The 23,551-nt window shown below is 51.9% G+C and overlaps 1 protein-coding gene across 9 annotated transcripts in view; it reads right to left on the reverse strand.

Moving 5' to 3' along the window:
* ENDOV (endonuclease V) overlaps positions 1 to 23,551 on the reverse strand; it is a 102,605-nt gene that overhangs the window by 8,680 nt on the left and 70,374 nt on the right. For 2 of the 9 annotated variants that reach the window (XR_010838219.1, XR_010838218.1), the window contains 2 exons: positions 6,412 to 6,618; positions 3,836 to 3,956 (listed from right to left, as the gene is read on the reverse strand). The exons of 2 other annotated variants lie outside the window; for them this stretch is intronic. The gene's annotated coding sequence lies outside the window, so the exon portion shown is untranslated. Of the gene's footprint in view, positions 1 to 3,835; positions 3,957 to 4,951; positions 5,081 to 5,811; positions 6,319 to 6,411; positions 6,619 to 23,551 lie in introns of those variants that run through there. 5 more of the 9 variants (XR_010838216.1, XR_010838214.1, XR_010838213.1 and 2 more) reach the window with 4 other exon arrangements.

Consider the following 23,551-nt stretch of genomic DNA (forward strand, 5'->3'; position numbering starts at 1 on the left):
ACACCTGTACCTCCTACAAGACTGTGAGCTTGTCGGTACTATGTCTTAGACCTATAATCCTCCCATCAGTAAAAATGAGTAACTGATAGGCACTCAGATACCTACTACAGTGATAACCAAATCATATCATGAAAAAAGACATGACTTTAGAAAAAGAAAACAATGCACAAATACTAGGGTGAAATACCTGTGTGAACTGTGTCCTTGTATGACTCTGCATTTAGAGATAGACATTTGAAGTGGTTTTTTACCCATTTAAGCCTTATATGGACGTGTGGCTTGTGTGATCATGAGAGGGAACGGGCACGTGCAGGGGAGGTATGTGACACAGTCTACACAAAGAGCCCGATGCAGGGGCTGACATAAAAATGCTCCATTCATAGCAGCTTATTATGGTCTCTGTGACTTGGGGGTTACTTGCCACTGTGGTCCCAAACCCTCTGTCTTCTTTCCCGGTCTCGCTGGCCTCCCCTCCCCTTTGGATGGGGCAGGAGGTGGTGAGGGCGGTCCAGGTCAGAGGGGGAACAGGAGCATCCAGCCACGCAGGAGGGGCTGAAATCCCTGTGCCAATGACCCCGTCTCCTCCTCCTCCCCACTCCAGGTGCCATCCAGTTGGACCCCAACTGCCAGGGCTGGAGGGTCAAGCGTTCGCTTCTCCTGGGTGTACACAAGGGTTCAGAACCATCCCTGGACTTATTTGGGTCTCTGGACCAAGGCAAGCTGGACTGGGAAAGAAAGGGGATGAGACTGTCGCGGGCTTGTCCTCAGAGCACCCCCCAGTGTGCTGGCAGTCACCTGCTGCAGGGCTCACGGGGGGGGGGGTAGGAACGAGGGAACACAGTGGCAGTTTTTATGCATGACAGCTCTATGAAAAGGGCATAGCATTTACTTTAGCAAATTTGGGAGTGGGGATTGATGAACTGACCAAAGTTGGTAAATATCAAGGGTTAAGCAGCAGGCCCCCCTATTATCCACACTGCCTCTGAGTTGCGGACATAGGGCTTCCTAAAGGACAGGAGCCGGGGGTCAGCAGGGACTCGGTAACATTAGAATTCCTAATATCACAGTCTCACATTTGGGGATGAAATGAAATAGCTCTGTTTTAACCACATAATGTCCCTGGGAGCTGGACCCCAAATGATCTCTAATTATTACAGAAATATCTGATTTCTGGGCCGGTTTCGAAGGCCTCTATTGTGGCCATTCATCAGAGGCAGCCACAGTTGGGGGCCCTGGACTGATGGTCAGAGGATCGGACACGGGGAGAGTGGGACGTTGCAGGAGGCCCGCTGTGAGCTCAGGACCCACCCTGTGCTCTGGAGGACACGGGCGAGAAGGCATTCCCTAGGCTCACGACATTAACCCCCAGTTGAGCAGAAAAGTAGATGCTCATGGAACCTGGTGCCTGAGGCACCGGCTAAGGGTCCCAGGGAAATTTCGGCTCTCTCACCACCTTCCCTAAGAGGTTCTCATAGGAGACCCCCCTCATCCCTGAGCCAGGGCTCATTCGGAAGTAGAGAGGGGACTTGTCTTTGGTTCTCACAGGTCTGGGGATACTATGGTGCTGAGTGGGCAGGGACCAGGGATGCCAAATGTCCCACAACTGCACACACAGAATCATTGCAATCGTTAAATTTTCTGTATCAGCTTGGTTGGGTTATGGTGCCCAGTTGTGTGGTCAAACACCATCTAGATGTTGCTGCGAGGGTACTTTTCAGATGAGATTAACATTTAACTCAATAGATGACCCTCCCTAATGTGGGTGGGCCTCATCAAATCAATCGAAGGCCTTATCTTAAGATAAGGTTCCCAGGGCTTCCCTGGTGGCACAGTGGTTGAGAATCTGCCTGCTAATGCAGGGGACACGGGCTCGTGCCCTGGTCCGGGAATGGCTGGGCCCGTGAGCCATGGCTGCTGAGCCTGAGCGTCTGGAGCCTGTGCTCTGCAACGGGAGAGGCCACAGCAGTGAGAGGCCCACGTACCGCAAAAAAAAAAAAGATAACGTCCCCAGAAGAGGAAGGAATTTTGTCTCCAGCCTGCCTTTGGGCTAACAGCTGCTACATCAACTCCTGCTGGAATGTCCAGCCTGCCAGCCTGCCCTGCAGACTTCAGATGTCCAGCCCCACAATCTCAGGAGCCATTTCCTTAAAATAATCCCTCTCTCTCTCTCCTCCTCCCCCTGACTCCCCACTCCCTCTCTCTGTATATATATCCTACTGATTCTGTTTCTACGGAGGACCCTGACTAATACAACCCGCCCCAAACACCAACAGTGCCCCCCCAGAAAGCCACTGAGTGGCCTGGCCCAGTCCCACGTGGACCCCCTATTCCCTGCCTCTACAATGAAGGGACAGGACAGAAGTCCACTCTGCACTAAAGTTCTGTGATTCGACATTAAAAGGGGAACCAATGGGGATGCCTGTGGGAAAGTGCCTGACGTGTACAGGAGACAAAAGTTCCAGGTCATGAAATGAGGCCGAGTCCCCTCAAAGCTGGCCTGTGAGCCTGCCCACCGGCCCCCAAAGACCAGCAGCCCCTTTGCAAATGGCCCAGCCCATAGCTCTTCTCCCACACACGTGGAGGCTCGGATCTCTAGTTAATTGTAAGACTGGATTGTTCAAGGCAAGAAAATCAACAAAATCTCTTCAGTGTGAAGGTCCCACAGTGGATTTCTGGCCTGTATTTTCTAGTCAAATAGTCCGGGAGGTTGTTTTTGTTCTGAAACCTCAGAGCATGACCTTGCCGGGAAGGGCATTTGTGGATGGCAGAGGAAAGCCAAAGAAGGAAGGTTAGCGCCCAGGAGCAGAGGTGTCTGTGACCTAGGTCACGAGCCCCCTTGTGAGAGCTTTACAGACTGGTCCGTGTGTTTAGGAAGCCCAGTTCTCCAGGGTGGCTCCAACCAAAGCAGTCCAGTGGAGGGACCTGGATTCTTGACTCAGAGGACCTGGGTTCTGGCCACCAATTTGCCATGTGACCTTGGACAAGCCACTTGCCCCCTGGGTCTCAGCTTCCTCATCTGGAACATAGGCATTGAGGTCTCTGGGTGTTGGTTGCCCCTAGTAACCAACATGATGCTGGCCTCCGGGGGCTCTCGGCAGCTGCCCTGCAGCACAGGGGAAATCCCACCCATGCCTGCTCCACACCCGCCTCACTAGTCTCACACGTGAACAGACAGCCCACTTCCCTGAAACAAAAGCCTTAGTGTGAACAAGAAAGCCCAAGGTACCAAAGTGACACAATGCTTGGAGTAAATCCAAGATTTAGCAGCAAAAAAGAAAGGTGATGAGAAATCCAGGAATAACAAGTCTGTTCCAGGAAGTTCTGGTCCAAGTGTGGAGCCCCTGGTCTGAGCCTTGAGGAGGATGGATGGAGTTCAAGCCACACATGGAGGGCAACAGGGATGAGATAGGGTCAGGGAAGGGGCTCCTCTGCAAAAAGGAAGGAATAAGCAATCAAGATGCAGGAGAAAATGGAGTGCCTATAAGGAAGGCCTGGTCCAACGTATGCAAATGAAAATGAGAAGGAGTGATCCTGAACCCCTGGTGGGGTGACAGAGCCCAGGTGAGCAGTCCTGCAAGGGGCCTGGAGCCTCAGAACCTTAAGGACCAGGAGCCAGGCCCTGCCCTGCTCGCCATGTAGTGTTCACGTGCACGTGCTTTCGAATGTAGAGCGTCACTCTGGGGCCAAAGCCTGAGACATGAGAGTGCCTCGGACTGGAATGAAAGATCACCAACCAGGGCAGCGCAAAACTTGAGCGGAAGCAGGGGTGTCCCAGAAAGGCAGGCCCACATCCCCCTTCTCCCCAGGAGGACAGAGAGACTGCAGAAGCCCATACCTGAGACAGAGCCGAGCACAGAATCCAAAGTCAGGAAGCGTCAGAGGGGGAACCGCATGGAGGCGGGGGCGGGGCCAGGCGCTGTCAATGAGGAAGCCTCACTCAGCACAGCAGATAATCTCTAAAGCAGATAAATCAAGAAATGGCATTATGAGCATATTATTTAGGCTCGCGGAGGCGACCACCATATAATTAATAATATAATTATAATTATATATATATAAAAATATATATAATATATTTTAATATATATATTATATATATATAATTATAATTTTATAATTAAAAATGAAACCGTTAAAAGTGCTTGCCTTCAGGGCTGAGAAAGGAGGAATAGGAAGAGGGTTCTTTATAAACCTCTCTGAACTGTTTGACTTTGTTTTCTCTTTTAATTTGATTTTTCAAAAGAGCGTACACATGATAAAAGGAGGAACGAAAATGAGGAAGCCTGAACTTGGATCCCAGCTTTGTATGGTTGTGGCCCTTTCAGTTGATGCTGAGTCTGTGTGTGACTCTCAGTGCTGGGTGTCCTCTCCCGCCCCCCACCCACAGATTCCCCCACCCCTGGTTTCCCACAGGCCTGTCCCATAGCCCCCTGAGAAGGCGGACCTTACGTTAGCCATTTTAAATGGAGAAGTCTTGGGAGTTCCCCGGTGGTCCAGTGGTTAGGACAGAGCGCTTTCACTGCCCTGGGCCCAGGTTCAATCCCTGGTCAGGGAACTAAGATCCCGCAAGCCGTGCTGCATGGCCAAAATGAATAAATAAATAAAATAAATAGACAAGTCTGTAGCGAGGGATGGGGCAGGCAGGCTGTAGGAAATGAAGAAAATCAACCATGTGAAAGTACTTTCTAAGCCCTCAGCTCTAGGGACTTCCCTGGCGTTCCAGTGGTTAAGACTTCGCCTTCCAGTGCAGGGGGTGTGGGTTCGATCCCTGGTTGGGGAGATAAGATCCCATACGCCTCGTGGCCAAAAAATAAGAAACAAAATGTAAAACAGAAGCAGTATTGTAACAAATTCAATGAAGACTTTAAAAATGGTCTGCATCAAAAAAAAAAATCTAAGCCCTCAGCTCTGGGAAGGCAGCAGGAATTCACCTTACTGTTAACAGCATCTTGGAAAGCACTGTCATCATTGTTGCCTGTGTTCTCTGGTGATGGGGGATTCACAAGGGTTGGGTCCAGTCCCCATCTCTATCCTCCTGTACCGCAATTCCACCACTGAGTGATGATGCTATGGAGCCTGGCTGGATCGAGGAGAATGAGCACAGGCTCAGTTAGGACCAGGCAGGTTCAAACAACAACTCCAATCCTCAGAGGCTCTGGCCTGGCCATGTCTTTAAGGTTTCCCATACACCTTCCCAAGCATCCCCTCCTGAAGAGGCCGGATCAGTTTCCACTCCCACCAATGGCATAGAAGGGTGAGGTTGGCTCATCCAGCTGTGGACCCTTGGAGCTTCTTTCAGCTGGTCTGCGGATAACCCAGCAGGTTGGGAGGGGGCTCTTCAGCCCCTGCTGAGCTGTCATGAAAGAGCCCTGTCCCGTCCATGCACGTCTGAGCGCCATCCACAGACAGCAAATGAGTCTGGCCCCAGTCAGGGGTGACACACTCAGGACAGGAGGCCGGTGTGCTTAGTGATGTTTTTAGTTATTACTTTTCATTGTGGTACAATACAGATAACATAAAATTGACCATATTAACCATTTTAAGTGTACAGTTCAGTAGCATTAAGCACATTCACGTTGTTGTGCAACCGCTACCACCATCCATCTCCAGAACTTCATCTCCCCAAACTGAAACTCTGTCCTCATTTAACACTAAATGCCCATTTCCCGCCCCACCCCCATCCCCTGGCATCCACCATTCTACTGCATCTCTATGAATTTGGCCACCCCAGGAACCTCATATAAGTAGAATCACAGATTATTTGTATTCTTTTGTCTAGCTCATTTCACTTAGCATAATGCCTTCAAGGTTCATCTGCATTGTAGCATGTTAGAATTTCCTTCATTTTTAAGACTGAATAATTTTCTGTTGTGTGGATGGACCACATTTTGTTTATCCATTCATCCACTGATGGACAATTGGATTGCTTCCACCTTTTGGCTGTTGTGAATAATGCTGCCATGAACATGGGTGTGCACATATCTCTTGAAGACTGTGCTTAGTTTGGGGGACTTTGGCTGTTCGTATAATGGCCCTTTCTCTTACAGAGTTCAAAGTACTTGTTTTAAAATCAGCACAGCAACCACAGCGGAGCCCTTCCCAGCCTGGCTAATGCTGAGAATATCTTACCTAATGTGCTCAGGAGGGCAGTTCTGTGCTTACCCCCATTCTATAGATGAGGAAACTGAGGCACAGAGAGGCTAAGAAACTCGTCCAAGGTCACACATGAAGTAACCTCTGGGGAAGGGTTGGACCAGGGCAGTCGGACCCCTGAGCCCACGTTCTAAACCATTCGGCTCAATGCTTTTAGTATCCTCCCTGAAAAAACAGAGAGGTCGGCGTAATTGTCATTCAGCAGGAAAACTCAAGTCACAGACAACGTAAGTGGCTCTGAAGGCCACACAGCCTTACCTCTGATTCCCCTTCTGCATCTTAGAAACCGCAGTACTGTTATTTGCAGACATTCTGACTTCCTTCCCTCCTCCTCTCACTACCTCTTCAGACACAGTGTTGCTAGGACTTTACTTTTTCTGAATCCAGCCTGGGTCAACCATCCCACAGCTCAATAGAGGCATCGTGACATCATCAATCAACAAGAGGCAAACTGTCTGCTGAAACCTGAATGAATCAGACAAGAGAAAGGTTAGGCGGCCAGGGGGAGCTAAAAGGTCTTAAAAGTTTAAAGAGATCCTGCCAAATGGGTGATTGGCTCTCACTGAGGTTAGTTTTAATCAATTATTAAGCAACAGTTTAATATTTTAAGCATTTGCTCAATCACAGAGACATGAAAACATTTCATGATTTTCTTCCCCTGTACCTTCCAAAATAAAAAAAAAAATGTAAAACAAGTGTAGGTACAGTGGCATGGATTTTTAAAAAATGCTTTCTATTGAAATAATTGGATGTCTTTTTTTTTTTTTAACTTCTTTTGTATCCCCCACAAAGCCTCGCCCAACGAGAGCGTCCGAGTAGGTGCTAAGTTCCGATTGCCCAACGTTCCGGCACCGGCTTTGTTTGAGGAACACTGGGAAACAGAATAATGTCCTAAAGTGCCCTGTCTCATTGACAGTGGAGGGGCAGCCTGGCTTCTCAAGGTCTCCAGGTGGGCCACGTGGGACAGTCCAGCATCAGGTCCTTGAACTCTCACTGTCTGTCCTCTGCAATTCTGGTCTCCCCTACTCCTTCTCCCTGCTCCCCAAGCCCTGCCTTTCCAGCCAGTGAGGCAGGAACTGGAAAGCAAAGGATAGAGGGCAGCAGGAGAGAAGGATTAAAGCACATTACCACGTATATGAACAACCCTGGAGTAATGGAGTGACTGGGCTCCCATTTTTATTCTGTGATCAATTCCCCTTTGGAATCTGATACAAGGTGGCTTTTTCTATCCACACATCCATCCATGCACCCATCCATCCATCCATGCAGACATACTCCCCATCCATCCACACATTCATCCATCCCCTCACCCATTTATCCATCCATCCACCCCTCCATCCATCCACCCACCCATCTATCCACTCATCCATGCACCCACCCATCCATCTATCCACATACCCATCAATATATCCAGCCATCCAACCGTCCACCACCCATCCATCCACCACCCATCCATCCATCTATTCATCCACCCATCCACCCATTCATCAGGGTGCCGGGTGCTAAACCAAAATCTCCTCAAAGTAAGCTGGGCACGAGGGAGAGAGTGGCCCATCCTCAGGGCAGGTGGGCCTCACAGGGAAGGGTCTCTGCGCTCAGTCCAAGGAAACCGGATGGGGTATGGAGTTGCCAGTCCAGGCAGAGAGACCAATGCTGAGACATCGGCCCCAAACCCCATTTGGTTCATCTGTCCTAGCTTCAGCATACTCTGCCCCTTCAATATCCAGTTTCTTGCCCTGTTGAGTAAGGACTCTCAGCCATTCTCTTGGGACCTGCAGAGTGGGGGTTATTTGAAGTGGCCTGTATGCTGGGAAGACCCCAGCATTTCCTGCCTGCCTTGTCTTCCATGGGAAGATCATAGCGGAGAGGAGGCGGTCAAGATTGGGAGCTGTTTCTGCAGATTATTCAGATTCATTCACTGTATCTAGATCATGCCGTGTCCTAATTAACGCAGACCTTCAAGGTTATACTGCATTTGCAAAGTTTTCTGAAATGGGCCAGCACTTTGAACTCCAACCACTTCCACCTCCCCACCCAGAATTTTCTCTCCCTCCCCGAGACTGCCCCCAGACGCCCCCAGCTTCCGCTCACAGAGGGGAGTCCTTCTGTACAGAGGGAACATGAGAACTTGCTTTTGGCTTTTCTGAACTCCGAGCCTCACTTAGCCAAGGGGCATCGGAGAACTGATTTGCCTCCATCAGATTCATAGGTGACTAACAGGCCCAAGAATTCCCAGGCTGCTCCTGGCTGGGGGTTCTGTCAGTACTGGCGTGGGCTGTTTTCAGTGAACGTCACTGAAGAGGGGGTGGATCCCAGTCAGAAGCTGTGGCTGCGGGGACGTTAGGCTGAGCCTTTCCTACAGTCTTTGGGTTCGATAACAGCGTTTTCTTTAACTCTTCAGACAGGGGATCTGTACATTCTAAAGACAGTACGTAAAATATTTATTAAGAAGAGTATCTATTTTTAACTAGAGATGATTTCAGTTCTATTATTCATACAGCCTCGGAGGGCAGGCTTCACGCTTGGCGGCTTACAGGAGCTGGGAGACCAAGCAGAGGTGATTCTGAAATTGGGGGGATGTCTTGGGGAGGGAGCAGTGGGGGGATTCCGGGAGGGGGTGCGGGGAGCAGCTGATGTCGCCCGCCTGATTTCAGCCAAACCTCCACATTCAGGGAACTGTTTGCAGGAGCCGGTGAAAGCTTTGGCCCCGTTTAAACCCAAAGCCATCTGTGCCCCCCAGCTGACCCTTTCGAGGCTCCCTCTTACAGGGACTGGCCCCAAGCCCTGTGGGAATCAAGGAACATGCCCCTTCAGAGCACAGCCGGGTAAACATCCCTGTTAGAGACAGGCACCTGCTTCCCTGGCAGCCCCATGCTGACAAGTCTCAAGAAAACAAGCTGCAACCTGTCAGAATCCAGACCAGGACATGCTTGGCCAACCACAGGGCTGGTGAAGGCACCAGGGTGGTGACCCGCTTCAGGACAAGTTTTCCTCACCCTCTACCCACCCCCAGATGGCCCCACAGCTGCCAAACATCTGGTCAGCCCGGAGCAGAGGTGAAAAGCAGGGGCACAGGTGTCGGTCACCGAGCTTGAATCCTGAGTCCAGCGGGAGCAGCTCTGAGCCCTGGGCACAGTCCCTTTGTCATTCATAGCCTCAGGTGCTCTCACCTATGAATGGGGAACCCAGGAACACCCCCCCCCCAGAGATGTTCTAATCGGCAGAAGATGCTCCCATGTGTGCTGCTCCGGCACCAGCGCAGATGGTCAGTGTGGACACACGGTCCCTGCGGGCACAGGGCTCTCACCGGGGTGTCCAGGCCTCCATTCTGCAGGTGAGGAAATGATGGGAGAGGGAGGGAGATGGACAAACAGATGGACGTTCTCATCCGGTGCCAGGCCTTGTGCCCCCCATGTGTTATTTCAGTTGAGCCCGTGCCCTTTGCATTATTGCTGCCACTTCCAGATGAGGAGCTGGTCCCCAGAAACCCTTCCATCCCTCCTCACACACATGGGGACCCAGAGTCAGGGAGGAGGCCCCTAACAGGGTCACGCTCAGGCCATCACCTGCTGCTCAGCTGTCCAGGGTGCAGACCCGGGGCCTCACTTGTCTCATTCCCAGAGGTGGGCCCAGAGCAGGGCACCCTTGAGAAGCACATGCTATGCCAGGCACCCCGAACGCCCGCTCCAGGCTCCGGCACCAGCCTGACCTTGCCCAGCAGAATCAGAGTGGAGGATGAAATCAGGACATATGAAGGCACAATGCCTGGGGTTTAAAGAACATCAGGGGCGAACACACAGGGACAGAGGAAGGCAGGAACCGGGACAACTAGGTCAGTGCCAGAGGGCCCCCGTGTAAAACCCAATTACCACGCCTGCTGTGAAGGGAATGATGGGGGAGGGAGGGGGTGCCGGGAAGGTTGTCAGGTCACAGCGGCTCCAGCCCTCCCTGACTTGGCCTAGCCTGGCCTAGCGCACAGATCCCTAGACAGGCAGCTGCGGCCACCCAGGGCCCTGACTCCTCAATGGGGAGGCCACCCAGGGCCCTGACTCCTCAATGGGGAGCACGTGGGGAGGGGAGGGGAGGAGGACACATAGCGTTGTCCTACTGCCGCCCTGGGGGCTTACGGGGAGACACTCGCCCCCTTCTGCGGACCTCCTCAGCTGTCTCTGTGTGCTGCTGCGCCCACAGAGGGCTGCTCTGCCCTCTGCCCTCTTCTTCTCTCACTCCTGCGGAGCTCACAGCTGGAGTGAACCCACAGATGCCAGGATGTCACCCACCTCAGGCTGGCCTCGCTCTCCAGCCTGCCTCCTGGGATGGCCCCGGGGCACCCTACATGATGTCCCCTTCTCTGCCACTCTTCCCCCCGTGTTCCACCTTCTGCCACCTTTCAGCTTTGCAGCCCCGAGTCTCCCCGCCCCCGCTCCCAGGCTCAGCAGCCCCAGGAAACACCCAGCGAACTGTCATAGGGTTTGGGGCTACATGGTCGCATCTGAGAGGCCTTGACAGCTATCCACACAGTGTGAATGGTTTCTCACGGGCATCTAGTTTTGGGGTTTTAAAAAAAGTGTTATTAAGCATAAAATTAATAAATGAAAACGTGCCGTCACAATTCTTAAAGAAAAGAAGACAGAGGCCTGGGGTTGGGTGGGGGTAGAAGCCCTCGGTGGTCAGATCAAAACAGAGGAGTAGCCTGGGGACCCTCTGAGCCTTCTCAGGCCCAACCCTGTCAGGTTCAATGAGTCCAGCTTGATTCCAGGCCCCCAAGCATCCCACACCCCACCCCCACCACTATGGAGCAGCGGGACTCCCTCATGGGGAGCTTTGCCACTGGCCAACAGTGTCCCATCTTTGACCTAAGATGAGGTCAGATCCCCTCCCTGCCAGCAGGCAGGCCTGGCGCCTCCTCTGTTAGGGTGGGAGATGGAGAGACCCCACAAGCAGCTGGGTCTCAGCCCAAACATCCTGCATGGGACAATCCAGGGCAGGACAGAGCTGAAGGCTGCACATGTGCCAACCCCCTCTACGGGTGCTGGTGGCTCTGGGTTCAGCTCCTGGGAGTGGAGACCATCACCGTCTCTATTCTATACACGGGAGACCAAGGTTTATCGAGTTGGTGGGATCTGCCCAATGGCACAGACGTTGCACAGGGACGAGGACTTGCACCAACACTGGCCTGGTGCCAAAGCCCACACCCACAGCCACCAGGTTGCACTGCCAGCCCCAAGCCTCAGCTCTGGGTTCTGAGCGATATGCCCCACCTGCAGGCTCCACGTCCAGCTGGGGGAGGAAGAAGGGCTGTGGAGAGCAGCACTCAGAGATGTCACCCTCTGTCCTGCCTCACCGCGCTTGCTATGCTCCATCCTGGGGGTGGCCTGCCCCACATCCCTCCCACGCCACCCTGACAGGGGGCACATTGCCTATGCCCACCCCCCACTCTGTCTGCAGCCCAGAGAATAAGAGGTACCTGACCCAGAAACGGAGAGCACAAGAGGCTTCTCACCCGTCCCTGTGCTTGCTGGCAAGGGCTGCCTTGCAGCATGCCAGGGCGCTCCAAGTTGGACACACCAGGCAAAACTTCCTAATGGCCAGGCTATTGCCTTTAATTATGTCCCTCCGTGGAGATGCTCGAGGCTTCCCAGCAGCAAAACACTTTAACAACAGTAGAAGAAGCTAGCATCCCAAACACAGGAATCCTGGAGGCTGCAGACACTGAGAGCCCGCAGCTGGCACTCAGCTCTGTCCTGGAGGGTGGGCTGGAGAGGACGTCCGGGCTCTCTCGTGGAGGGAGGGGTGCAAGTGGGCAGCTGAGGCTGAGGGCTCACATATGGCAACGAGGAGGCGCAGCCTGACTCTGCGGGTCGTGGCTGCTGCACACCACCCTTGGCCTTGATGTACGGTACTATGATGGTGAATTGGGAATATGTTATGTCCAGACGCTGTATCAGGTGCTTCATATTCTTCCTCTCCTGCCGTCTTCCCAACAATCCCTTGTCTTGTTATCACCATATTTCAGATATGCTTATTGGCGTTCAGAGAGGTGAATTTGAACAAGGACCCACAGCCGGTCATCGGTGCACTAGCATCCAAACCCAGGCTTGTGGGGGGAGGTGGAGGGTGGGGGGTGCGTAGGCAAAGCTGTGCTTCTAACTGTTCAGCCGCATGGACTTCAGAGGTGGGAAAGTTCCTTTAGCGCTCTTCCCAACACACACACCACCACACCACCTCTTCCTCCAATGACCCTCATTTGTGTCTGAAACCCAGGCCCCCTCCATTTCTCCCAACTGCCTCACCCACATGCAGTGATAAGCTGCTTGGTAACAGCTGAAACAGACTCCTCCACCAGGTCAGGCTCCCAGTTGCAAAGAGCAAAGCCTAACTGTGCTCAAGTTAAGCAGAAAAGAAACTTGTTGATCTATATTTCTGTTTTTGTCCAGTACCATACTGTCTTGATTACTGTAGCTTTGTAGTATAGTCTGAAGTCAGGGAGCCTGATTCCTCCAGCTCCATTTTTCGTTCTCAAGATTGCTTTGGCTATTCGGGGTCTTTTGGGTTTCCATACAAATTGTGAAATTTTTTGTTCTAGTTCTGTAAAAAAAATGCCAGTGGTAGTCTGACAGGGATTGCATTGAATCTGTAGATTGCTTTGGGTAGTAGAGTCATTTTCACAATGTTGATTCTTCCAATCCAAGAACATGGTATATCTCTCCATCTATTTGTATTATCTTTAATTTCTTTCATCAGTGTCTTATAATTTTCTGCATACAGGTCTTTTGTCTCCTTAGGTAGGCTTATTCCTAGATATTTTATTCTTTTTTGTTGCAATGGTAAATGGGAGTGTTTTCTCTCAGATTTATGGAACAGGATAGAAAGCCCAGAGATAAACCCACACACATATGGTCACCTTATCTTTGATAAAGGAGGCAAGAATATACAGTGGAGGGCTTCCCTGGTGGCGCAGTGGTTGAGAGTCTGCCTGCCGATGCAGGGGACACGGCTTCGTGCCCCGGTCTGGGAAGATCCCATATGCCGCGGAGCGGCTGGGACGGTGAGCCATGGCCACTGAGCCTGCGCGTCCGGAGCCTGTGCTCCACAATGGGAGAGGCCACAACAGAGGCCCGCGTACCGCAAAAAAAAAAAAGAATATACAGTGGAGAAAAGACAGCCTCTTCAATAAGTGGTGCTGGGAAAACTGGACAGGTACATGTAAAAGTATGAAGTTAGAACACTCCCTAACACCATACACAAAAATAAACTCAAAATGGGTTAAAGACCTACATGTAAGGCCAGACACTATCAAACTCTTAGAGGAAAACATAGGCAGAACACTGTATGACATAAATCACAGCAAGATCCTTTTTGACCCACCTCCTACAGAAATGGAAATAAAAACAAAAAGAAACAAATGGGACCTAATGAAACTTAAAAGCTTTTGCACAGCAAAGGATACCATAAACAAGACCAAAAGACAACCCTCAGAATGGGAGAAAAGAGTTGCAAATGAAGCAACTGACAAAGGATTAATCTCCAAAATTTATAAGCAACTCATGCAGCTCAATAACAAAAAAACAAACAACCCAATCCAAAAATGGGCAGAAGACCTAAATAGACAATTCTTCAAAGAAGATATACAGATTGCCAACAAACACATGAAAGGATGCTCAACATCATTAATCATTAGAGAAATGCAAATCAAAACTACAATGAGATATCATCTCACACCGGTCAGAATGGCCATCATCAAAAACTCTAGAAACAATAAATGCTGGAGAGGGTGTGGAGAAAAGGGAACACTCTTGCACTGTTGGTGGGAATGTAAATTGATACAGCCACTATGGAGAACAGTATGGAGGTTCCTTAAAAAACTACAAATAGAACTACCATACAACCCAGCAATCCCACTACGGGGCATATACCCTGAGAAAACCATAATTCAAAAAGAGTCATGTACCAAAATGTTCATTGCAGCTCTATTTACAATAGCCAGGACATGGAAGCAACCTAAGTGTCCATCAACAGATGAATGTATAAAGAAGATGTGGCACATATATACAATGGAATATTACTCAGCCATAAAAAGAAATGAAACTGAGTTATTTGTAGTGAGGTGGATGGACCTGGAGTCTGTCATACAGAGTGAAGTAAGTCAGAAGGAGGAAAACAAATACCATATGCTAACACATATATATGGAATCTAAGAAAAAAAATGTCATGAAGAGACTAGGGGTAGGACAGGAATAAAACACAGACCTACTAGAGCATGGACTTGAGGATATGGGGAGGGGGAAGGATAAGCTATGACGAAGTGAGAGAGTGGCACGGACATATATACACTACCAAACGTAGGGTGGATAGCTAGTGGGAAGCAGCCGCATGGCACAGGGAGATGAGCTCGGTGCTTTGTGACCACCTAGAGGGGTGGGATAGGGAGGGAGGGAGGGAGGGAGGGAGACGCAAGAGCGAAGAGATATGGGAACATATGTATATGTATAACTGATTCACTTTGTTGTAAAGCAGAAACTAACACACCATTGTAAAACAGTTATACTCCAATAAAGATGTTTAAAAAAATAAAAATAAAAATAAAAGAAACTTGTTGGACGGGTATCGGTTTCCTCAAAGGAAAACAGGAGCCAGGAGAAGGAAGCATGGGCAGGACCTGGGAAGCTGGGCTGACCCCTCGGCCTTCTCGTCAGTCAGGATGGCAGGACTAGGCGGCCGCTAGGTCATGCCACAGTCACAAGCATCCCGAGATGTCAGTTACTACAAATTACGGGTGTCCTTTCTTTTTCTCTCCCAAGGTATGTTCCCCGCAGGTCAATCGAGGCCTCCTTTCACCTCAGTCACTCGGGGACCCAGTTGCTGCGCCACAGGGACAAGAAAGGGTTGGTGTGTGGGGTTCTGAAACGCCCTGGGCTGAAGTGGCGCTCAGGCTTGATTCACTGACTGCAGGAGGCCTCTAGCCACAGGTGACAGTGCGGTTCCACCCGTACTGGGAGATGGAAGCACTCGGACAACACACCGAGGACGGTCACCAGAGCCACCTGTCAGCACGGGGGTTCCCTGGGAAGCGAGGAGCCCTTCAGTTCTTATCAGGAAATTGAAGAGACCTTGGGGGCAGGTCCCTGGCCTCTCCAGGCCGACAGCACTCTGGGGCTGGACTGGCCCTGAGGAGGGCAGAGCCCGGCATCTCCACCAAGACCAGGTGGCTCTGCTGACCCTGCAGAGAGCTGAGCAGGCCCTGGACACAGAGGGCATGGCAGCAGAAGCCCCTTCCTGCCGAGCCCCCTCATCCAAGCCACGGAGAGCCATCTGGGCCTCCCATGTGGGGGATGTGGGAACCCCAAAGGTCCAGCAGATGCTGAGATGGCCACCAGGGGCAGATAGCACCCACTCGTGCCTCGGGTGACAGGCCCAGATGCAGAGGGGACTGGAGCCTGTAGTCCCGTGCTCCTACTGCTGCCTTTTTTTTTTTTTTTTAACTTTTGGCTGCATTGGGTCTTCGTTGCTGCGCGTGGGCTTTCTCTAGTTGCAGTGAGTGGGGGCTACTCTTCACTGCGGTGCGCAAGCTTCTCATTGCAGTGGCTTCTCTTGGTGCGGAGCATGGGCTCCAGGCACGGGGCCTTCAGTAGCTGCAGCACGTGGGCTTAGTAGTTGTGGCTCACAGGCTCTAGAGTGCAGGCTCAGTAGTTGTGACGCATGGGCTTAGTTGATCCGCGGCACGTGGGATCCTCCCTGACCAGGGCCCAAACCTGTGTCCCCTGCATTGGCAGGCAGACTCCTAACCACTGCGCCACCAGGGAAGTCCCCTGTTGCTGCCTTTGAATTTGCTCCTGGTCTGTCTCTCCCCTTGGGAGACCTCATCTGGCTCTTCACAGCTGCCTTCCCAGCGCTGAGTCATGCCTGGTTGGTGACTGTCCACTTGCCATCCTGGCCCAGTGCTCCCCTCCCCATGATGACAGCATCACAGCTTCAGTGCATCCGTCACAGCTCACCTCTTCCAGAGAGCCTTCCCGAAGGCGTGGGAATAGTCCACAGAGGAGCTGGAGGCCAGGGGTTGGGAGGTGGGGACGCTGGGTCCCTGGTCAAGCCTCTGAGCTCCTCTGTGTAGCCTCAGTTCCTGCATTTGTAATGAGGGGTGGGGACCATATGATCCAGAAATTCCCACTTCTGGGTATATATTTAAAATCAGTGGAGGCAGGGTCTAGGAGAGATATTTGTATACCCATCTTTATAGTAGCATCACCCACAATCACCAAAAGGTGGAAGCAACTCAAGTGTCCATCATCAGATGAGTGGATAAACCAAATGTTGTCCATCCGTACAATGGAATAGTATTCAGCCTTGAAAAGGAAGGAAGTTCTGACACCTGCTACAACATGGATGGACTTTGAGGATATTATGCTAAGTGAAATAAGCCGGTCACAACCGGACGAATATGCATGATTTCACTTATACTAGGTCCCTAAAGGAGTCAAATTCATGAAGACAGAAAGTGGAATGATGGGTGCCCGGGCATGGTGGGAGGAGGAATGGGGAGTTAGAGTCTCATGGGGACAGAGTTTCAGTTTGGGAGGATGAAAGCTCTGGAGATGATTGCATAACAATGTGAAGGTACTTAATACCACTGAACTGTACACTTAAAAATGGTTAAAATGGTAAATTTTATATTATGCATATATTATCACAATTTAAGACATTTTTAAATTTAAAAGGTGGGGAGGGTGCTGTTGTGCAAGGGCCCAGCCTGAGATGTTGCTCAGAGGCCCACATTCCTGCCTTGTCTGTGGCTTGGCAGGAGTTCCCTAACCCCGGGACCCCTGGCTCAGCCCCTCCTTCACTCCCCTGTGTTACTAGTACCTGAACATCTTGAGGGAGGGGAAGACAAAAAAAATCATAAACAGCATTTACTAAGCTTTACTAATTTATTTCTGTAGACCAACACCATTCTCAGAGTTTTATGGGTCTTGTCTAATTTAACACTTGACACAGCTCAGAGAGGTGAAGTCACCTGTTTGAGGTCACACAGCAGCTAAGCGGAGGAGCCGGCTCTGGCCCGGGCATGATGCTGAAGCTGCCTCTCACTGCCAGGATCCCTGACCATTTTCCCACTGCCCAGTAGTGTCTAGAGTATGCTCTGGACACTACTGGCCAGTGCTCCCAGAGTGCCTGGGAAGCAGGCAAAGAAACCAGCGGCGCCCAAGGGCCTGAGTCCTGCTTCCTGGGCTACAGCCTGGCCAAGATGCTCCATTACCAAGTATGTTCTTTCTAATGCACGGCAGCCCTGCCAGAAAGGAACCATCTGTCCTTTTTCTATCTGGGTGGTGATGCCAGCCATGCTTTTCTATCTGGATGGACCCCTGGCCCCAGCATGTCCTCCTTCCCTGGATGGCCCTCAGCAGCCCAACTGTGTGGTCCATGGGTCTCATCATACCATCATCCAAGTTCACAGATTCTTTGAAAATCACAGTATTTGCCTTGTCCTATTTCCCCAGGAATGCAGAAAGGCAGCCCAGGTGTTGCAAAGGCCCCACCGGGGTCCAGAGACTCTGGTCCAGCACTGGCTCTGCCCCTCTTCTTAGGGAACCTTCAAGTCTCAGATGTTTAGATCGCAGCTCTAGCCCCTGTGGTACCCATGGCTATTGCCCACGGAAATGGGCCCCTCCAGGGGTCTTTGGGACAAGTCTCCCAGCAGGCTGCAGCTGTGGGTGGCCATTGCCTCGTGTGGGCACTTGAGACACTGAGGATTCACCATGAGCCCACCATGAGTGGACACAGACATGCGCACTGAAGTGAGTGGTGCCCAAGTCATGTTCTGGACACATGGCGTGTGACCGGTGTACACATGGCCGGTGAGACCCCCGTGTGAGGGAGGGAAGGGCACCGACGCACCTGCCACTGTGGATATGCCCCAGGCACGCTGTAAACGCTACGGCAGCAAATTAGTTTTACGAAGCAATTTGTCCTCTCTCTCCAGCTGGCCCCAGGAGGCTTAACTTAATCACTCTGGAACAATGTCAGAAGATAGCCCCGGATGCACAAATCCCAGTGGCCTCGCCAGGGCCTGCAGGTCTGAAGCGCCCTCAGGCAGAGGCACCCAGGCAGCGTTAGGAGGTTGCCCAAGTGTCTCTTCTGGCCCATCTGTGCTTGCTCCCACTCCTCACTTCACTTCTCTCCCCTCCCCCACCAGAATCAGAGCTCTCACGGGCCTCCCCCTCCCTCCCTGGAAAGATCAAAACCAACCCCCCAACCCCCAGTGAAGGCCCCTCATTGGAAACGAAATCCCAGTCTATAAGCTGCAGGGCTGGTGGCATCACCCAAGTCCGCTCCGGGAGGGAGTGAGGTCCAGATAAAGAAATAAGACTTATGGTGGCCTTTCAGACACTTGTGATCCCCGGCAGGGGTCCTGTGGACTGCCACCCTGTCACTAGGGGCCACCTGCCCCACAGCCACATGGGGGTGACAGTGACACAGGCTGTGCTGACTCAGATCTGGGAGGCCCTTCACTCATTCTCAGGAAATCATGGCACTGACTTTATGGGGCAGTGGGGGTGACCAGAGTTCAGAGAGGGCAGGTAACTTGCAAGAGGCCACACAGCCAGGAGTTCAGTGTGGAATGGCAACTCTGGTCTGGAGGGGCCCAGGGTCTCTGGTGAAAGCCTCCCCCACCGCCACCCCAGCCCTCCGCCAGCGTCTGCGTTCCTGGGAGCTGCCCTTTCCCCATGGTTGATATAGAAAGGGAAACAGTACAGGCTTTGGAGAAATAATTTCTATGAATGATCCAGTCACCCCCACCTCCAGCAACAACAGCAGCAGCTGTGGCCGGCGGCCAATCAGAGAGGGGCCCGCTGCTCCCACCCTTGGAAGGCCCCCTCCCTCTCCTGGGGCTTGGGATCCCCGCTCCCCGCAAGATCTGCTCACCCCCAACACGAAGCCTCTCCCTCCCTTTATATCCTTTTAAAGGGAACACTGCAGATTTAAACCACAAATTAAATTTTTAATGAAACCGCATAACAGTAGTGCCCGATGCCATGCAATATTGATGAGATCACAGTGTCCAGCCGGTGGGAACTTGCCCTGGAAAGCTTTTTAGGATGTTATGCAATATGGAACCAAATTAATTATTTGCAACAAAGGGATCCGTGTCTCTGTAGTGCTGCTGGGGCCCAGCGAATGTAAAACGGGCATCTTGGGCTTCCCTGGTGGCACAGTGGTTAAGAATCCACCTGCCAATGCAGGGGACACAGGTTCGAGCCCTGGTCTGGGAAGATCCCACATGCCGCGGAGCAACTAAGCCCGTGCGCCACAACTACTGAGCCTGAGCTCTAGAGCCCACGAGCCACAACTACTGAGCCCGTATGCCACAACTACTGAAGCCCACGCGCCTAGAGCCCATGCTCCACAACAAGAGAAGCCACCACAATGAGAAGGCTGCACACCACGACGAAGAGTAGCCCCCGCTCGCCGCAACAAGAGAAAAGCCCTCGTGCAGCAACGAAGACCCAACGCAGCCAAAAATAAAATAAATAAAATAAAATAAATAAACGTATATATTTTTTAAATGGGCACCTTTCATTACTGCCAGCTATAAATGGCAGTCACGGGAAGGAAGCGGTGACTTCACAGACTCAAATACTATGAGTGTGAGGCCGAGATAAAAGGATGGAGAGGAGGGAGACGGGAGTGCGTATGCGTGCAAGACAGAGAGAGAGGGGCGATGGAGAGGCCCCACCAGGGAGCACTGGGGCCTGCAAGCCAGATGCTGCAGCAAAATGCAGCTCAGTTCTTCGAAGCAGGCTCTGAGCTCCCCGACCCAGCTCTCTGAGGCATCCCTAACTTAAAGGGGCAGCAGGGCTGGGCACCTCCAGATGGGGTCGGATATGATGCCCCCCACCTGGGATGACAACTGCCCATGAAGCGGGGCCTAAGTTTGCCCATCAGAAGGTGGGCTTCCCAGTGACCAGGTCTCTGCCCTGCTGCGTTACTCTCCCACCTGTGCCTGGTCCAACTCTGATGGGGGTCCCCTTCTGCAGGGTGCCCACAGCCCACCCAGGACCTGGAGAGCATGTGACTGGACCAAGCAGCCTGGCCCCTCCAGGCCGGTGGAGCTGGGCCTGCAAGAGCCTCCCTGGAAGCATCCCTGAGTGCCTGGTCACCTATGGTCAGAGAAGACTTTGGGATGGGGTCAGGGGATGAGCCCACACCCTGAACAGGAGCTGCCCTCCTGGACCCCAGAACCTCTGTGCCAGTCCCACTGTTGGTCCACCACTGGTCCATGCTGTGCTCTTGACACGATTTCCTAGGAGGCAGAGAACATCCCTCTTTCACAGATGAAGCAACCAAGACTTCAGAGATCAAGTGACTTGCCTTAGGTTTAAGACTAGAGTGTGTAGCCTGCACCCCGGCCGGCCACTAAGGGGCATGTCTGAGACATCTGAGCTGCTTTCCACGTGGTACAGACAGGCAGCACTGCCGTCCCTCCTCCACTTCTGTTTAAAGGCCAGGGGTTAAGAGATAGCTGGGTGGAGCTGGGAAAATGCCCCTAGACTTGAGTGTTGGGAATGTCCCCAGACTGATCTGAGGGATAAGGAGACAGGAAAGGGGGCGGCAGGGCTGTGTCAGAGGCCTGTGGAGGGGAGACGAGGCTGCTGGGTCCCTGAGAAATCAATCAGGACAGTCATGGAGGCCAGAGCTAAATACGGTCAGCCTTGGACTTCACATAGAATGGGGGCTGATTCCGCACATGGCATAATTTTGGGTCTTCTCCCCACATCCACCCTTGTTCCAAGCCGTCATCCCACCCGGTCACCAGGACAGCCTCCTAAATGGTCTCCCTGTCTGCTCTGGTGCCAGTGCTGGATCCATTCTCCACTGAGTGGCCAGAAGAAGCTTTCAAAAATAGTCACCTGCACCCTCCTACGCTGTTGGTGGGAATGTAAATTGGTGGAGCCACTATGGAGAACAGTATGGAGGTTCCTTTAAAAACTAAAAATAGGGACTTCCCTGGCAGTCCAGTGGTTAAGACGCCACGCTTCCACTGCAGGGGGCACAGGATCGATCCCTGGATGGGGAACTAAGATCTCGCATGCCGCACGGTGTGGTCAAAAAACCCCCCCTAAAATTAGAGTTGCCATATGATCCAGCAACCCCACTCCTGGGCATGTATCTGGAGAAAAATCTAATTCAAAAAGAAACATGCGGGCTTCCCTGGTGGCGCAGTGGTTGGGAATCCGCCTGCCAATGCAGGGGACACGGGTTCATGCCCCGGTCGGGGAAGATCCCACATGCCGTGGAGCCGCTGGGCCCGTGAGCCATGGCCGCTGAGCCTGTGCATTCGGAGCCTGTGCTCCACAACGGGAGAGGCCACAACAGTGAGAGGCCTGCATACCACAAAAAAAAAAAAAAAAAAAGAAAAAAAGAAACATGCACCCCAATGTTCATAGCAGGACTATTTACAATAGCCAAGACATGGAAGAAACCTAAATGTCCATCGACTCAACAGATGAATGGATAAAGAAGATGTGGTACATATATACAATGGAATATTACTCAGCCATAAAAAAGAATGAAATAATGCCATTTGCAGCAACATGGATGGACCAAGAGATTATCATACTAAGTGAGGTAAATCAGACAGAGGAAGACATATATATAATATCACTTATATGTGGAATCTAAAAAAATGACACAAATGAACTTACAAAACAGAAATAGACTCACAGACATAGAAAGCAAACTTATGGTTGCTAAAGGGGAAAACAGGGTTGGGGGAGGGATAAATTAGGAGTTTGGGATTAACATACACACACTACTATATATAAAATAGATAAACATCAAGGACCTACTGTATAGTACAGGGTACTATATTCAATATTTGTAATAACATATATATATATATATACACTAAAAACTGAATCGCTTTGCTGTATACCTGAAACTAACACAACATTGTAAAATCAACTTCAGTTTTTAAAAAATAGTCACCTGCTCCAAACCCTTCTGTGGCTCCCCATGCCCCTAGTGCAGTCTAAACCCTTTAGTGTGACCTACAAAGAAGGCCCTGCTGAACTCTATGTCCACACCCTGCTCATCCAATGCTCTGCTCTTGCCACTCTCAAACACCTTGCTGCCTTGGGGCCTTTGCACGTGCTGCCTTTCCTCACCTAGAATACCTCTTTGCCTAGACAAGTCTCACTCCCGCTTCAGAGCTCGGCTTAAATGATACTCCCTTGGGAAGGCCTTCCCTGATCCCCCGCCTGGGTGGGAGCCCTGCTGTGTGCTCCTCAGATGCCCCAGAGTCAGCTGGGCTCTCCCAAAGGTAGAGGCTGAGGCTGGTAGGTGGTTTATCTGTGAAGCGGTCCAGGGGGAAACAGGAGTGCAAGGATGAGTGATGGAGTTGGCCACTGCTGTGGGCACCAGGCGTTCAATCCCAGGGGACCTCCTGAGAGACTCATGAACCACTCAGGGCCATCCCCCCAGGGGCAGAAAAAGGCTCTTATCCACTGACTCTTTACGCCATTGGTCCAGTGTGGCCTCACCCCACACTTCCAGGTGTGCACTTGAGTGTGCAGAGCAGAAAGGAGCCCCGGGGCCACAGGAAACGAGGACCACTGGGCTGCAGCACGGTCAGGGGTGGGGGCGGGGAGCTGGCCGCAGGCTGTGCAGTTCAGACGCCAGGCAGTGGCCGCTATGCGAGGTGACAGGTACGCTCCTGGCCGCAGCTCCTCACTCTTCAAGAATCCCTTGTTAGGTCGATTTACCCCGGCCTGAGGGTGGGGACATCTTCTCCTCCCCGTGCCACCCCCTGTGCCCAGCACTGTCCTGGCCCATGGGTATCACCAAGTAAAGAGCCACGGCAGAAGGAATAAAAATGGACACTTACTGGGACTTCCCTGGCGGTCCAGTGGTTAAGACTCTGTACTTCCACTGCAGGGGACAGAGGTTCAATCCCTGGTCGGGGAACTAAGATCCCGCATGCTGCACAGTGTGGCCAAAAAAAAAGGGACAGTTACTTCCCACCCCACTGGATACGGATGGGGTGAGCAGGAGGGCTCAGGAAGATGATGCACAGCGCTCCCTGGGAGGTCGGCCTCCCCTCAGAACCTCAGAGACAGTCACGGCCAAGGCTAAGCTTCGACTGGCTTTGGGGACCGGGGAACCCTAACGGAGTCATTGTCAGCTGATGGGGCTGGTCCTGAGTAGGGGGTGGGATGGAAGGGTGAGGGCTGGCTTTAACCAGTTTTCTGCTGCAGCCCTGCCTCCCAGGGCACTGGGCTGTCCCTGTGCAGACAGGGAATGAAAATCTTCCCAGGAAAGAGGCTTTGCAACCCTAAGACGATCAACAGGAGGATGTCACTCCTTCATTCTTTTATTTTCTTCCCACTACATGACAATTTAA

The sequence above is a fragment of the Kogia breviceps genome, chromosome 19 (genome assembly GCF_026419965.1).
Source record: "Kogia breviceps isolate mKogBre1 chromosome 19, mKogBre1 haplotype 1, whole genome shotgun sequence".
In the NCBI taxonomy this organism is placed as follows: Eukaryota; Metazoa; Chordata; class Mammalia; order Artiodactyla; family Physeteridae; genus Kogia; species Kogia breviceps.